This window comes from Eumetopias jubatus, unplaced genomic scaffold (genome assembly GCF_037043125.1).
Source record: "Eumetopias jubatus isolate StellerSeaLion01/CBP00866 unplaced genomic scaffold, mEumJub1_p1.0 scaffold_10, whole genome shotgun sequence".
NCBI lineage: Eukaryota > Metazoa > Chordata > Mammalia > Carnivora > Otariidae > Eumetopias > Eumetopias jubatus.
The window spans coordinates 29796821-29809029 of record NW_028274816.1 but is presented as its reverse complement, the minus strand read 5'-3'; the positions used below and the strand labels follow the sequence as shown (position 1 = coordinate 29809029).

The 12209-nt window shown below is 38.0% G+C and overlaps 1 pseudogene; it reads right to left on the bottom strand.

Moving 5' to 3' along the window:
* Window positions 1-5282: 5282 nt before the first annotated feature.
* The window catches only part of LOC114199467 (nitric oxide synthase-interacting protein pseudogene), a 182601-nt pseudogene continuing 175674 nt past the window's right edge, over window positions 5283-12209 (bottom strand).

Sequence of the window (12209 nt, the reverse complement as noted above, 5' to 3'; positions counted from 1 at the left end):
ATAAACTTTTATTTCCCTTCAATCCTGAGATTTTCTATGACTGTATCTTCTTTTTATGGCTGCATGGCTGGAAAAGAAAATACAGATTTGGCCATTGTTCCACCCAGAACCACAGAGAAAGCATAACCTGTGTAACTTAGCAATGGTGAAGTTAAACAATGTTGGTTCCCTATCACCAATCATGTATGCTTCAAGTTCACTTACATAATAGAAAATTTAACTGTTTATAGTTTATAGGGACCAGATACAGAATATTATCATTTCCTCAAAAAAATTACTATTTTTAAAACACATGATCAACCAGGGCATTCAGCTGAGATTCCATAAAGTCAATGTTATTTGGGTAAAGATATATGTATTACAACAAGATTGTAGCAGATCCAACCTATCAAAACATAAAAGTGGGCTTCACCAGGAACAAAATGATCTGTTGGTATTTTAACTGCACCTAGGACAAAAGCCAACACTCTTTAGAGGAAGGTAACATAATACGGTGTCTCATTCACAATGCCCAGCACGCAAAAAAGTTACCATACATGATAAGAAGTGTCCAATTATAAATAAAGTAGTCAACAGAAACAGACCTAGAGATGATCCAGAGTTGTCAGGTAAGGACTTTAAAAAACTGGGTACTATATAAAAATAGAAGATAAGATGAATGTAAAATTGAATATTTCAATGGAAAATTATGATCCATAAAAAGAATAAAATCAATATCCTAGAAATAACAAAATACAGTATTTGAAGTAAGGAACTCATCCAATGGGTTTAATGGCAGAATGAACACAAAAGAAGAATTAATAAATCTGAATAAATATCAAAGCATAGGTCAATGTACAAAGAACAAAGAACTACAACAACAACAACAAAAAACCCCAGTAGTGAAGATAAAGGAAATGTGGGACACTGTCAACAAGTCTAATGTATGTATCATTGGAAAACCAGAGATGAGAAAAGATGTACAAAAATTGTATTTCAAGAAATAAGAGCCAAGACTTCCAAATCTGATGACAGGACATTACTCTATTGATTAAGAACCTCGATTAACACCAAGCCAAATAGCTACAGAGAACACCACATTCAGGTACATTATATTTAAACTGCCAAACACCAAAGATAAAGAGAAAATCTTAACAGTAGTTGAGCTATGCGTGTATTTTGTTGTTGCTATGGTTACGTTTTGTTCCATAGGGAAGGAGGATGTGGGTGGGGATTTAGGCCTTTTGTACCACCCCATCCTCCATCTTTCTTGTAAGTACCCAGTGATGTCCGTGAAGAATAACCTGTGAATTGATACAAACTCCCTTTGCCTCTGAAAACCTCAGCTTGCCTATGCCTGGTCTTTAGCAAGTTATAAAATTTTTAGCTGAAATTTGACCCACTTGTTTGGCTTATATGGGTTGGCTTGGTGAAGAAATTAGAATGATCTCCTTATTCAAGGTATAGTGTTTATATCAAGTTTTCTCGGACTGTGGGAAGCTCAACCTATGATGGGGAAAGGTATATTTGGCCAACCTTGTCCATGGTGTTAGTCCTGCTGGTCTAAACTCATTGTTGGCACTCAGCCCCAAAGCTGGACAATTATTACATTTGGATTATCCCTTTTTTGGGGAGCAAAGAGCTGTGGGTCCAAGCTGTTGATCCATTCCTAAAACTATGTATTTATTTTATCAAATCTTATACTCTTTAAAACTCAGTGTGATAATCTATTAAATTCCCTATGGAACTTCATAATCTGTGGATACATGTGGAGCAGAAGGAATCTTTCTAGACCCTTAACAGATACATATGCTTTTAATATGAATTGGCCAAAACCACAACTCACACTGGCTAAAGCATGACAACTGGTCTTCCTGGAGGAAGTGCATTTGTAAGATTTGAGGTCCAAACTTTAAGAATAGTTAATTTAAAAAGATCATAAGGGTGGAACGTACTTATTATGGGGAGGAGGGATCCCTTTTACCATAATACCAGAACTTGTTGGTTGCTTATTCAAAAGCCGTTACCCCCAATTTTCTTTTTTAAAGACCCTAGGTTTTTCTCTGGTACCTTCCTTTCTTGTTATGGTGAGCGTCTTCATTAAGCCTATCATGGTATTAATTCCCCTTGTCAGGGACCGGTTTAGGAATGGATATGGGAAAAATTACGACAGGGAGGTGTATGTGTATGGAGGAGAAGAGTGCTGGGTGGTTTGCTAAGACTGTGTGTGTGTAGATGTTGTGAAAGTAGAGCTTCTTCTCTCATTGGATTTTGTTGTTTTTTTATGACACCCGGGATGGTGGCAGCCAATCTATGTCCTAGCAGAGTAGCAAGAGAGAAAGAACAGAGTTCCTTGATGGTAAGACACTGAAATACGAATTAAGCAGTCACATTAACAGTCCAAGCAATTATAAATAAATCAAGAAATGACAGTATCTATAACTTGAAAGTATGTACCAACACTCTAATTTTAATAAATATCTTGTTTCCTTTAATAATAAAATGAAAGCATGTCCCCAGTGAAAGAGAAATGTACTACAAAAGTTTATCAACTTCAACATGGGCCTTTCTCTGGACCACAATCTCCCTCTCCTGGGCCCAGTCTTTCTTTACCTCCTCCGAAGTAACCACTGGCCCCTGTTGGATATCCTTCTCATTGTTTTACTTTGCATTTGAGTACTAGCATAGGCTTCCAATACACACATAGTTTTATTTTACAAAATGGAATCACAGCATATGCATGTATCTTCATAGTGATTTTTCACTCAATGTCTTTAGGTTATATTTCCGATTTACCACATACACTGTATATTTATGTACATAAAAAAAGCAATTCAGTAAGATTCCTAGACCAGGACTTGCTGCATCAGTGGCTATGCCTATTTAAATTTTGGCTGATATTACCAGATTGCTATCTAAATCAGCTTTAGCAGGTTATGCTCTTATCAAAAGTGTGTGAGAGAAAGCAATTTTATGTTTTCTGGAAAACTTTCTGGAGAGCAGAAGACAAACCAATAAGTTGTTTTCTGATAGGTATCAGACTTTACATTTTTTACACCCAATTCCACTTTTAGAAATTAATCTTATAGAAGTAATTACACAGGTAGTCAAAAATATATCATAAGGATGGCAGCTACAGCAATATTTATAATCTTGAATTGGAGACCACTAAGTATCTGGCAAAAGGCAATTTGTTAAATGAATTATCATATGAAAGACTGTGTGCTTAAAAGAGACATTTAATATGTCACATAACCACCCAGCTCAGGGAATATATGTTCAAAGAACATAAACCCTAAAATCTAATGCTCTTAGTTCCAGCTGTCTTTGGGCAATTCCATTAACATTTACCCCACAGGTAAGGGGTTAAGATCTAGCAAATGAGGGAAGAGAAATACAGGATTTCAAACATATATTCTCAAATGTTTTCTTGTAATTTTTTTTTAAAGACAAAAACCTCACAAACTATTTGACCTCAGGACTTAAAAGATGAGCATCAAAATCAGCCAGTAACAATTAGGAAGAAAAATGAACTCAGATGAAAGATGAAAATTTTAAGCAGAAGTGAAAGCAGAAACATTTGATAGTATACATGACACTAGAACAGACGCTCTCAATTCTACCCAATATTCATTCCTGTCCTCTCACACAGTAATAGAACTTTGACTTTTTTTTTTTTTTCCCCTGATGGGGAGCTACTCAGGCTGCATTCCTAGTGCTTCCTTGCATCTTGTTGTGGCTCTATGACTAAGTTCTGGCAGATGTATACACAAAAGTATGGTCAGAAACTTCTGGGAAGGCTAAGAAAGGGGGCTGAATCATTGGCAAACTGATTCTTTCATTTTGTTCTCCTTCTACCTGCCGCTGGCCAGAAACCTGAACCTGATCATTAGAGCTCCAACAGTTACTGTGAATAATAAGGTTCATAAGGATGGAAGCCAGGGGTTGGGAATTGGAGCATGAAGATAACTCTGGGTCCCTGATGATACCAGGGTGCTGACACACCAGTCCTGAGCTGCACACCTTTGGACCTCTTTTACGTGAGAGGGAAATGAAGTGTTCTCTTAAGATACTGCTCCTTGACTTTCTGTAATATGCTACATGTTCTATGTTATATGATACAAAATACCCATTTCATTTTTTAAAAAGACTACAATAAAAAGGGAAATCCCTGGCAAACCTAATAAACAGACATAGAAAATGAATATACAATGTTAGTAATGAAATATAATCTTCAAACACAGAAAAGCTTAAAGATTTATATTAAAGCAACTTGTACAAACTTACCATAATAAATCTGGGAAATCTGAGAGACACAGGTAACTTGTTATCAAAACATAAAATACCTCATTTGACCCAACAAGAGAGAAAATTTGAACAGTCCAATAACCACAGCCAAATTTGGTGGCAGGTTCAGATGGTTTTACTGAGTTTAATCTAAATCCACACATCACGCAATTCCTATGTTATTTTGAATAATTCTAGACCACAGAGAAAGATTAAAGTTCCTGAATTCATGGAATAAAGTGTTGTAAAGATAGCACACAAGAGAAAACAAGATGAATTCCAATTATAAATATAGTAGCAAGTCTTTCAAATAAATTATTAGAAGTCTGAATCCAGCTATTCATTTATAAAATTATGATATAAACAAATGGGATTAATCTCAGTAATGCAAGGACTTCAAAAATAGGAACTTTATCAACATATTTCATTACAACAACAAACTAAAGGATAACAATAGATGTTGAAAGCTATTCAATAAATTCTAGAGCTATGGTGAGTAACTACAAGGAGGGTAGCATTAGAACGAAGCCACTTAAACAAATGCTATTTACTGAAGATAGCAAACACTATTTTAAAAGGTGTAATATTAAAGGCATTTACTATTAAAAACTGGAATCAGTACTAATCACTTCTCATATTTACTCATTTAATCTTCCCGTTGGCCCTTTGAGGAAAATTATTAATACCCCCATTTTAAAGACAGAAAGCGAGGCAGAAAGCGGTTAAGGTAACTTACTCAAACTAGCTAGCTGTGAGCCAGGATCTGTACTCAGGCAATCTGGTTCCGGAATTTTTTTCCACATTCAGGCGGGTTTATTTGGTCTCCCGAACACTCAGGCCCGCATCCCCAGGAGGCCGGCCACGACTGCTCCGCCTGCAGCTTCACTCACATGGGAGTGGAGTCGGCGCCACCCGCAGCAGCTGCGGGTCTGCGAGCTTCTACCCATTTCCGGGGTGCACACGTCCTTCCTTATCAGCTTCCGCCCGCACTCAAGGACGACCCAGTGCCCAAGGGGCTACAGCACCGCGTTCTGCACGACGTCACTCAAGCAATCCCAGGCCATGGCGCATGCGCAGGGCTCACTGAAAGCGGTGAGCCTCACGTGGTGCATGGAGGCGCCAAGCGGCATGAAGCGCACGCGCGTCATGTCTGACATGCGCGGTGGCTTTTCCCACCTGGGGTCGGTCCAAGTTCTGTTTGACAGTTGTGGTCTTAGGGGTCAGTGACAGGATTCTGAAGCTGGGAAGTGCTTTGTCCTTGTCGTTGCTTGCGGGTTGAGCATCGTCTGGGCCACTCCTCGAGACCAGCTTAGGCATGAAGGGGTTGCGGGAGGGCTCACGAGGGCTGCCTCTGATCCAGGAAGGCGGCACCTGTTCCTGTGCCAAGGGTCACGGCAGCTCTTACTGCTCCTCAGACCCGGCACCCTGCTGCTTTCGTGGGCCTCCAGCTGCCGGCGATCTCCTGCTGGTGCAAAATGTGCTCCAGGATGGCCTCGCGCTTGTGCAGAAAGCCACCCGCGGTGACGACGGGGTGGTGGCAAGGCCGAAGAATTGCAGCCACAGTCGAAGTTCTGGATGGCATTCCGGCTCTATTAGAAGTTCTGGGTCCCGTAGCCTGAGGCCGCCGTGTCCCTCCCATGGTAAGTGTAAACGGCACCTGCAGTGTGGTGCTCGGCTGTGCATCGTCATCCTCACAAAGGACTCCGCGTTTTTTCGTGGCTTTTTCACCTGTGCCCCTACAATGGCAAGACACCAGGAAATTTTGTCTCATATTAATTTAGTCAGTTCTCTTTAGTTTGGCGTTTTCATACTCTATCTTTTCCCATCCTTTTACTGTTAACCTGTCTATTCTTTATAGTGAAAGTTGGTATTTTGTGGATGACAGATAGTTCTTGCTTTTTATCCTATTTGACCGTCTCTGCCTTTTACTTGCAGTGCTTAGAGAATTTACCATTAATACTAGTATTGATAAGGTTGGGTTTAAATTTCCCATCTTGCTACGTGTTTTGTTGGTTCCATCTATTCTTGGATCCTTCTCCCCTCTTTTCCTGTCTTCTTTTGGGTTAATACAGGTTTTTTTTTTTCTGCTTTTGTTTTGTGTTTTTTTGTTTGTTTGTTTTTTAGAGAGTGAGCACTGGGGGTGGGGGAAAGAAGGGGAGAGAGAGAGAGAGAGAGACTCTTAAGCAGGCTTCACCTAGCACTGAGCCTGAGGGGCTCTATCTCACCAGCCCGAGATCATGACCTGAGCCAAAATCAAGAGTTGGATGCTTAACTGACTGAACCACCCAGGCACCCCTATACAGTAATTTTTTTAAATGCCAGCATTCTGATAAGCTATATCCAGTTGAATCCAGATGAACATGTATCCAGATGAACAAACTCTGGTCATTATAAAAGAGTTGTTGTTCCAGATGTGCAGACTGTTTGCCTGGATAGAATGAATTGCAAGAATTTCTTGAAGATAATAGTGAAGTTTTATTAGATAATAGTGAAGACTTTATTAGATAAAGTCTTATCTTTTTTGCATGGAGCCCTCCAGGAGCAAATAGTTGCATTTTGTTAATTCAGGTCATCATCTCTGTTCTCAGCCCAAATAGCTCAGTTTAACATACCCACAGGGTAGGAGAATGGATAAAGTAAAACATTGTTACACACTTGAATATTATACAGCAGTGAAAATTGAGTAGCATTGTGAATTAACATGTAAGTGATGAATCTCAGCTGAAAAAAGCAAGTTGTTAAAATGAGTACTTACAGTAAGAAATCACTGATGTAAATTCAAGAACATCTAAGTGGTAAAATTACAAATAAAAACAGAAGAATGGTGAAAACAAAGTTCAGAATAGTTCCACACCCCTTCTTTCACAAGATGAAATAAAAATGGGATCAGGAAGTGTCACAGTGAAAGCTTAAATAGTCCTGCCATTTGTTAAGGTAAGTAGCCTAGTCATGGTTCTTTGATTTATGCTTTTTAAAACTGTGTACATGATATATTTTTTATTTAAAAACTATTAATTTAAAAGGGCAAAAGGCTAAACTTGAATAGTACTCAAAACATACTTTATCACCTTCTTCCCTTTTCCAATCAAGCTTAACTGGCATTCAGCCACCAGTAAATCAGGGCATTTTCAAATTGCTTCCACACTCCAGCCTACAGTTTTGTCTCTGCAAAATAAGGAGAAGCTGTTTTTATGACCAGTAAAGTTCCTTACAGAACTAAAATGCTTTGATTTTATAACTATATTTGAACCTGTCAAGAAAACCCCCAAAACCAAAAAACAAAAGTGGAGTCAAAGTCTATCATTATTCTTTTTTTTAATTTAAACTAAAATATGATTTTTACTGTGAATTGTGCAAGACTGTTGAATCACAGATCTGTACTTATGAAACAAATAACGCAACATATTTTAAGAAAAAAGAAAAAGAAGAAGATAACAGGAGAGGAAGAAAAGGGGAGTATGTCAGAGGGGGAGACGAACCATGAGAGATGATGGACTCTGAAAAACAAACTGAGGGTTCTAGAGGGGAGGGGGGTAGGGGGATGGGTTAGCCTGGTGATGGGTATTGAGGAGGGCACGTTCTGCATGGAGCACTGGGTGTTATGAACAAACAATGAATCATGGAACACTGCACCAAAAACTAATGATGTAATATATGGTGATTAACATAACAATAAAAAATTAAATAAAAAAAATTAAAAAAATATGATTTTTATTTTTGATTACTATGCTTAGATTATTTGAAAAATTAAACATTATGTATTACATTCTTGGGAAATGAATATCACAACTTTTGATCTTTTTTTTCCTCTTTTTTTGGAGCAGCAGCTAATGCAATATGAACAAGAAATGAACTATTTACAGTGAACATTGGAGAAAAGAGACTTGATTGTTAAGTTAAAAAAAAACCCATGGAACTCTACTACATAAACTATGAAAATGATAAAAAGAATTTAATAAAGTAGTGAACAAAATATATAAAGTGTTAAGCGCTAAGAAGAAAAACAAGTAACAGATGTGTTAGAGGTTGTCTAGGAAGAGGACAGATTAAAGATGATCAGAGAAGGTGTGTCTGCAGAGGTATTTTAGCAAGACCTTGAATGATTAGATCTGTCTTGACCAGAGATGGAGGATGAGTGTCAAATCCAAGCTCTAAGGTACCCCTCCCGGCCAGTGGCTCATGGGTTCAGAGATGTTAGATTTAAAGGACCTTCAGGACACATAACTGTTTTTGGGGGAAGGTTGGAAAATATTGGCTTTCAGCTTTCAGCTGTTCTGATTCTGGTGGGCTGGTCCATGGTGAGCCAGACCGGGAGATAGGAATGGTCTTTGCAAATCTGATTTACCTTTGCTTTGGGGGTAGAACAAACCCCTCTACTTAAGCCTGCCGGTTTGGGTTTGGGATCTGTTGGAAACATTCTTTTCCTGCAAGCAAGATGAAAAATTCCAACAGCCCAGTGACCCCCAGGGGCAAACCTTTTGTCCAGCAAAGTAGGTTTTTTGACTTAATTCAATGAGGGAGCGTGTGTGAGGTGGAGCCCTGAAGTATCTCTTGGTAATAAACAGCAGGGAGCGTTTTAATTTTTTTTTTTATGAGATTTGTGCTGGTGTTATATGATTTTCAGGAAGGGCTAGAGAAGCAGGATCATCTCTGACCTGTTGGCTACCACAGTGGGTGGAAGTTGCAGAGCTGGGCTGGGGACATCTTTTGTGAAAAATCAGTAGCCCTCAAAGAAGAGGGTCATTATGATATCCTACTACAGCGGCAGCATAACCTTTGGAGAAATATTCTTTAATGTTAACTTTGCAGTTGGCTTTATTGTGTCTGTTATCACAATCTGGTTAATGGCAGGCCTGATATTTAATACCTCAGAGAAAAAGTGTAAAATGTTCCTGACATTTTTAGGAAATCAGGGCTGTGATCAATAGCATTTTTAGCCCCATTGTGCTTGAAGTCAGCAGAATAAACCCACAGAATAGCCACAGGTGGGCTTTAAGTTAGATTGACTATCTCCCATCCAAGTCAGACTGACCCTAGTTAGGAATAGAGTCTGAATTGGAATGGTTTATTTTGCTGAACTGCAAATTGAATCTAAATACTTTTTTATTGAACTAAAGTATTTTTCCCCAAAAGTGTTACCCAAGGAAAAGCAACCTAACAAACTACTTCAAATGAAAATTTAACAAATCTTTTAAAAATTTTTAATTTTTTGTTATTGTGTGAACACATAACATTAAATTTACCATCTTAACCATTTTTAAGTGTGTAGTTTAGTAGTTATGTATATTTGCATATACTTACATATTCACCACAAATCTCTATAACTTTTTCATTTTTCAACATTGAAACTCTATGTCCACTGGACACGACCTCCCCTTTCCTCTTGCCTCAGCCCTTGGTAACCGCCTTTCTGTTTTCTGTTTCTATGATTTTGACTATTTTAGGTATTTCATGTGAGCAGAATTGTACAGTATTTGTCCTTTTGCACTTGTCTTCACTTGGCATAAATATTCTCAAGGTTAATCCATGTTGAAGCCTGATAGGATTTCCTTCTTTTTAAAGATTGAATAGTATTCAAGTGTATGTAAAAATCACATGTTCTTTATGTTTATCTCTCAATGTATATTTGGGTTGCTTCCACCTCTTGGTGACTGTGAATAATGCTGTCATGAACATGGATGTGCAAATATCTCTTGAAGATCCTGCTTTGAGTTCATTTGGGTATATTCCCAGGAGTGAAATTGCTGGGTCATATGGTCATTCTAGTTTTAATTTTCTGAGGCACCTCCATATTGTTTTCCATAATGGTGCACCATTTTACATTCCCATGGACAGTGCAAACAGAGTTCCAACTTCTCCACATCCTTGCCAATACTTCTTTACGGTTCTTTTGATAATGACACTCCTGATGGATGTAAGGTGACACCTCATTGTGATTTTGATTTACATTCCCTAACTATTAGTGATATTGAGCATCTTTTCCCATGCTTATTGGTCCCTTGTGTATCTTTGGAGAAAGATCTATTCAAGTTCTTTGCCCATTGTTTAATCAGGTTATTAACTTCTGTTATTGTTGAGTTGTACAAGTTTCTTCCACATTCAGGATATTAACCCCTATCAAATATATGACTTGCAATTAATTTCTCTCATACTGTAGGTTAACTTTTCACTCTGTATATTATCATTTTTTACGTAAAGAAGTTTCTGAATTTGGTGTAGTCCCATTTGTCTAGTTTTTACTTTGTTGCTTGTGCTTTTGGTGTCATATCCAAGAAGCCATTGCCAAATTCAGTGTCCTGAAGCTCTTTCCTTATGTTTTATTTTAGAAATTTAATAGTTTTAGGTCTTACATATAGGTCTTTAATCCATTTTGAATTAATTTTTGTCTATTATGTTATTGGTGACACAAATTATTTCTATATTGCACATCTATTAGCATAGATTTGTAATTACTTTTATGCTTTTAAAAATATTTTATACACATTGATAAGGGATTTACTCAGCTACCTTACAATACCACAGGCTTCTGTATTTGTTTGTATGTTTATCTGTATAAGACCCTGATGAGAGAGTGGAAGGAGAGTGTTGTGAATTACCTGCTGGGTTTTGATGTGGTTGGCTTCATGCTCACCTATGGTTGATTAGTATCTGCATTTCTCACCAAGGTATTTTGTTGCTTTGTTGTTGTTAAATCCATGTTTCTGGGGGAAGGAGGGTGTAGGTCCAATCTACTTTTTAAAATCAGAACCTGCAGACACTCTCTACTCGATTTAGTTGAAGATCTTTAGCACAGAGTTTGTAGAAAATCTGTGGTTGGAAATGTCTGGAAGAGACTTGAAAGCATACCAAAATACACCCAAATTTATTAAGCAGAAGCAGAGCGCTTGGTTCCTCCCTTCCTCCTTCTCTTCAAAAATATAATGGAAAATATGTTCAGATTTCATGCCAGGTGCTGGGTGGAGAAAGAGGAATGGCACTATTCATGTCCATATTTCACAGAATTATAAACTAAAGTTCAAAAGATTTAAAGAAATTAACCAAGAAATACATCTGGTAATTGACCAAGCTAGGATTTCGATTCATGCCTGTCTGAACCCAATTCCTTCAAGAAAACCATTGTTGGAGAGAAACCAACACTTTTAGACAACTATTTAGGTGTTTCCTGGGTCTTTTCCCCTCACACAATCCTCTTTCCTCTTTAAAGTTTGCTTTTTCCCCCCTTTCTTTCCTCTGTACCTCTGATGGCCCATTCTCCTTTATCACCTACCTTCACTTAGAGGCCCAACATGAATATGTATGAAGGAATGATACAAGAAATAGTTATCCTTAGCTTTCTCTGGATTCAGAGGGAAAACAGACTTCTGTTAAGAACCAGGCATTGACTGAGCTGATATATAATTTTCAGGAGAGTAGCCTACTTATTTTCTTGGTTCTGGACTTCTTTTCTTCTATTTATAAAATGAGGGTTAGTGAGCCTCACCTCCCAATGAGAACGTCTATCCTTGAGATTGATAAAAACCCAGTGGAGACATCACAGACATTTCAAAGATCTGCATCATTGAGCATCCCTGCAGTTTTCACTTAGAAGGCTACTGGGAATGTTGCTATCGCTGTAGAAAACAATCTTTGAACGTCCACTCAAGAGTACAGGTGACTAGCCTAGGAGACTAGTGGGGATTGGGTAGTTATTATTGGAAGAAATACTACCTATCATTTTCCTCTCCTAATAAGATGTTTGAGCAGATAGATGAAATGAGAACTGGGTTCAGAGTGCTGCTTTTGAAGGCCTTCAGCCAACAAAAGGATAATCTTGCATTTGCATCTAAACTGGAAGAAAACAGTAAGACAGTAATGTGGCAGGAAGTTTTTTTTTTCCTTTGTTTGCTTATTTTTGTTTTTTTGTGGGTTTTTTTTTTTGGTTCTGAGGTAAAATCTAATGAGGG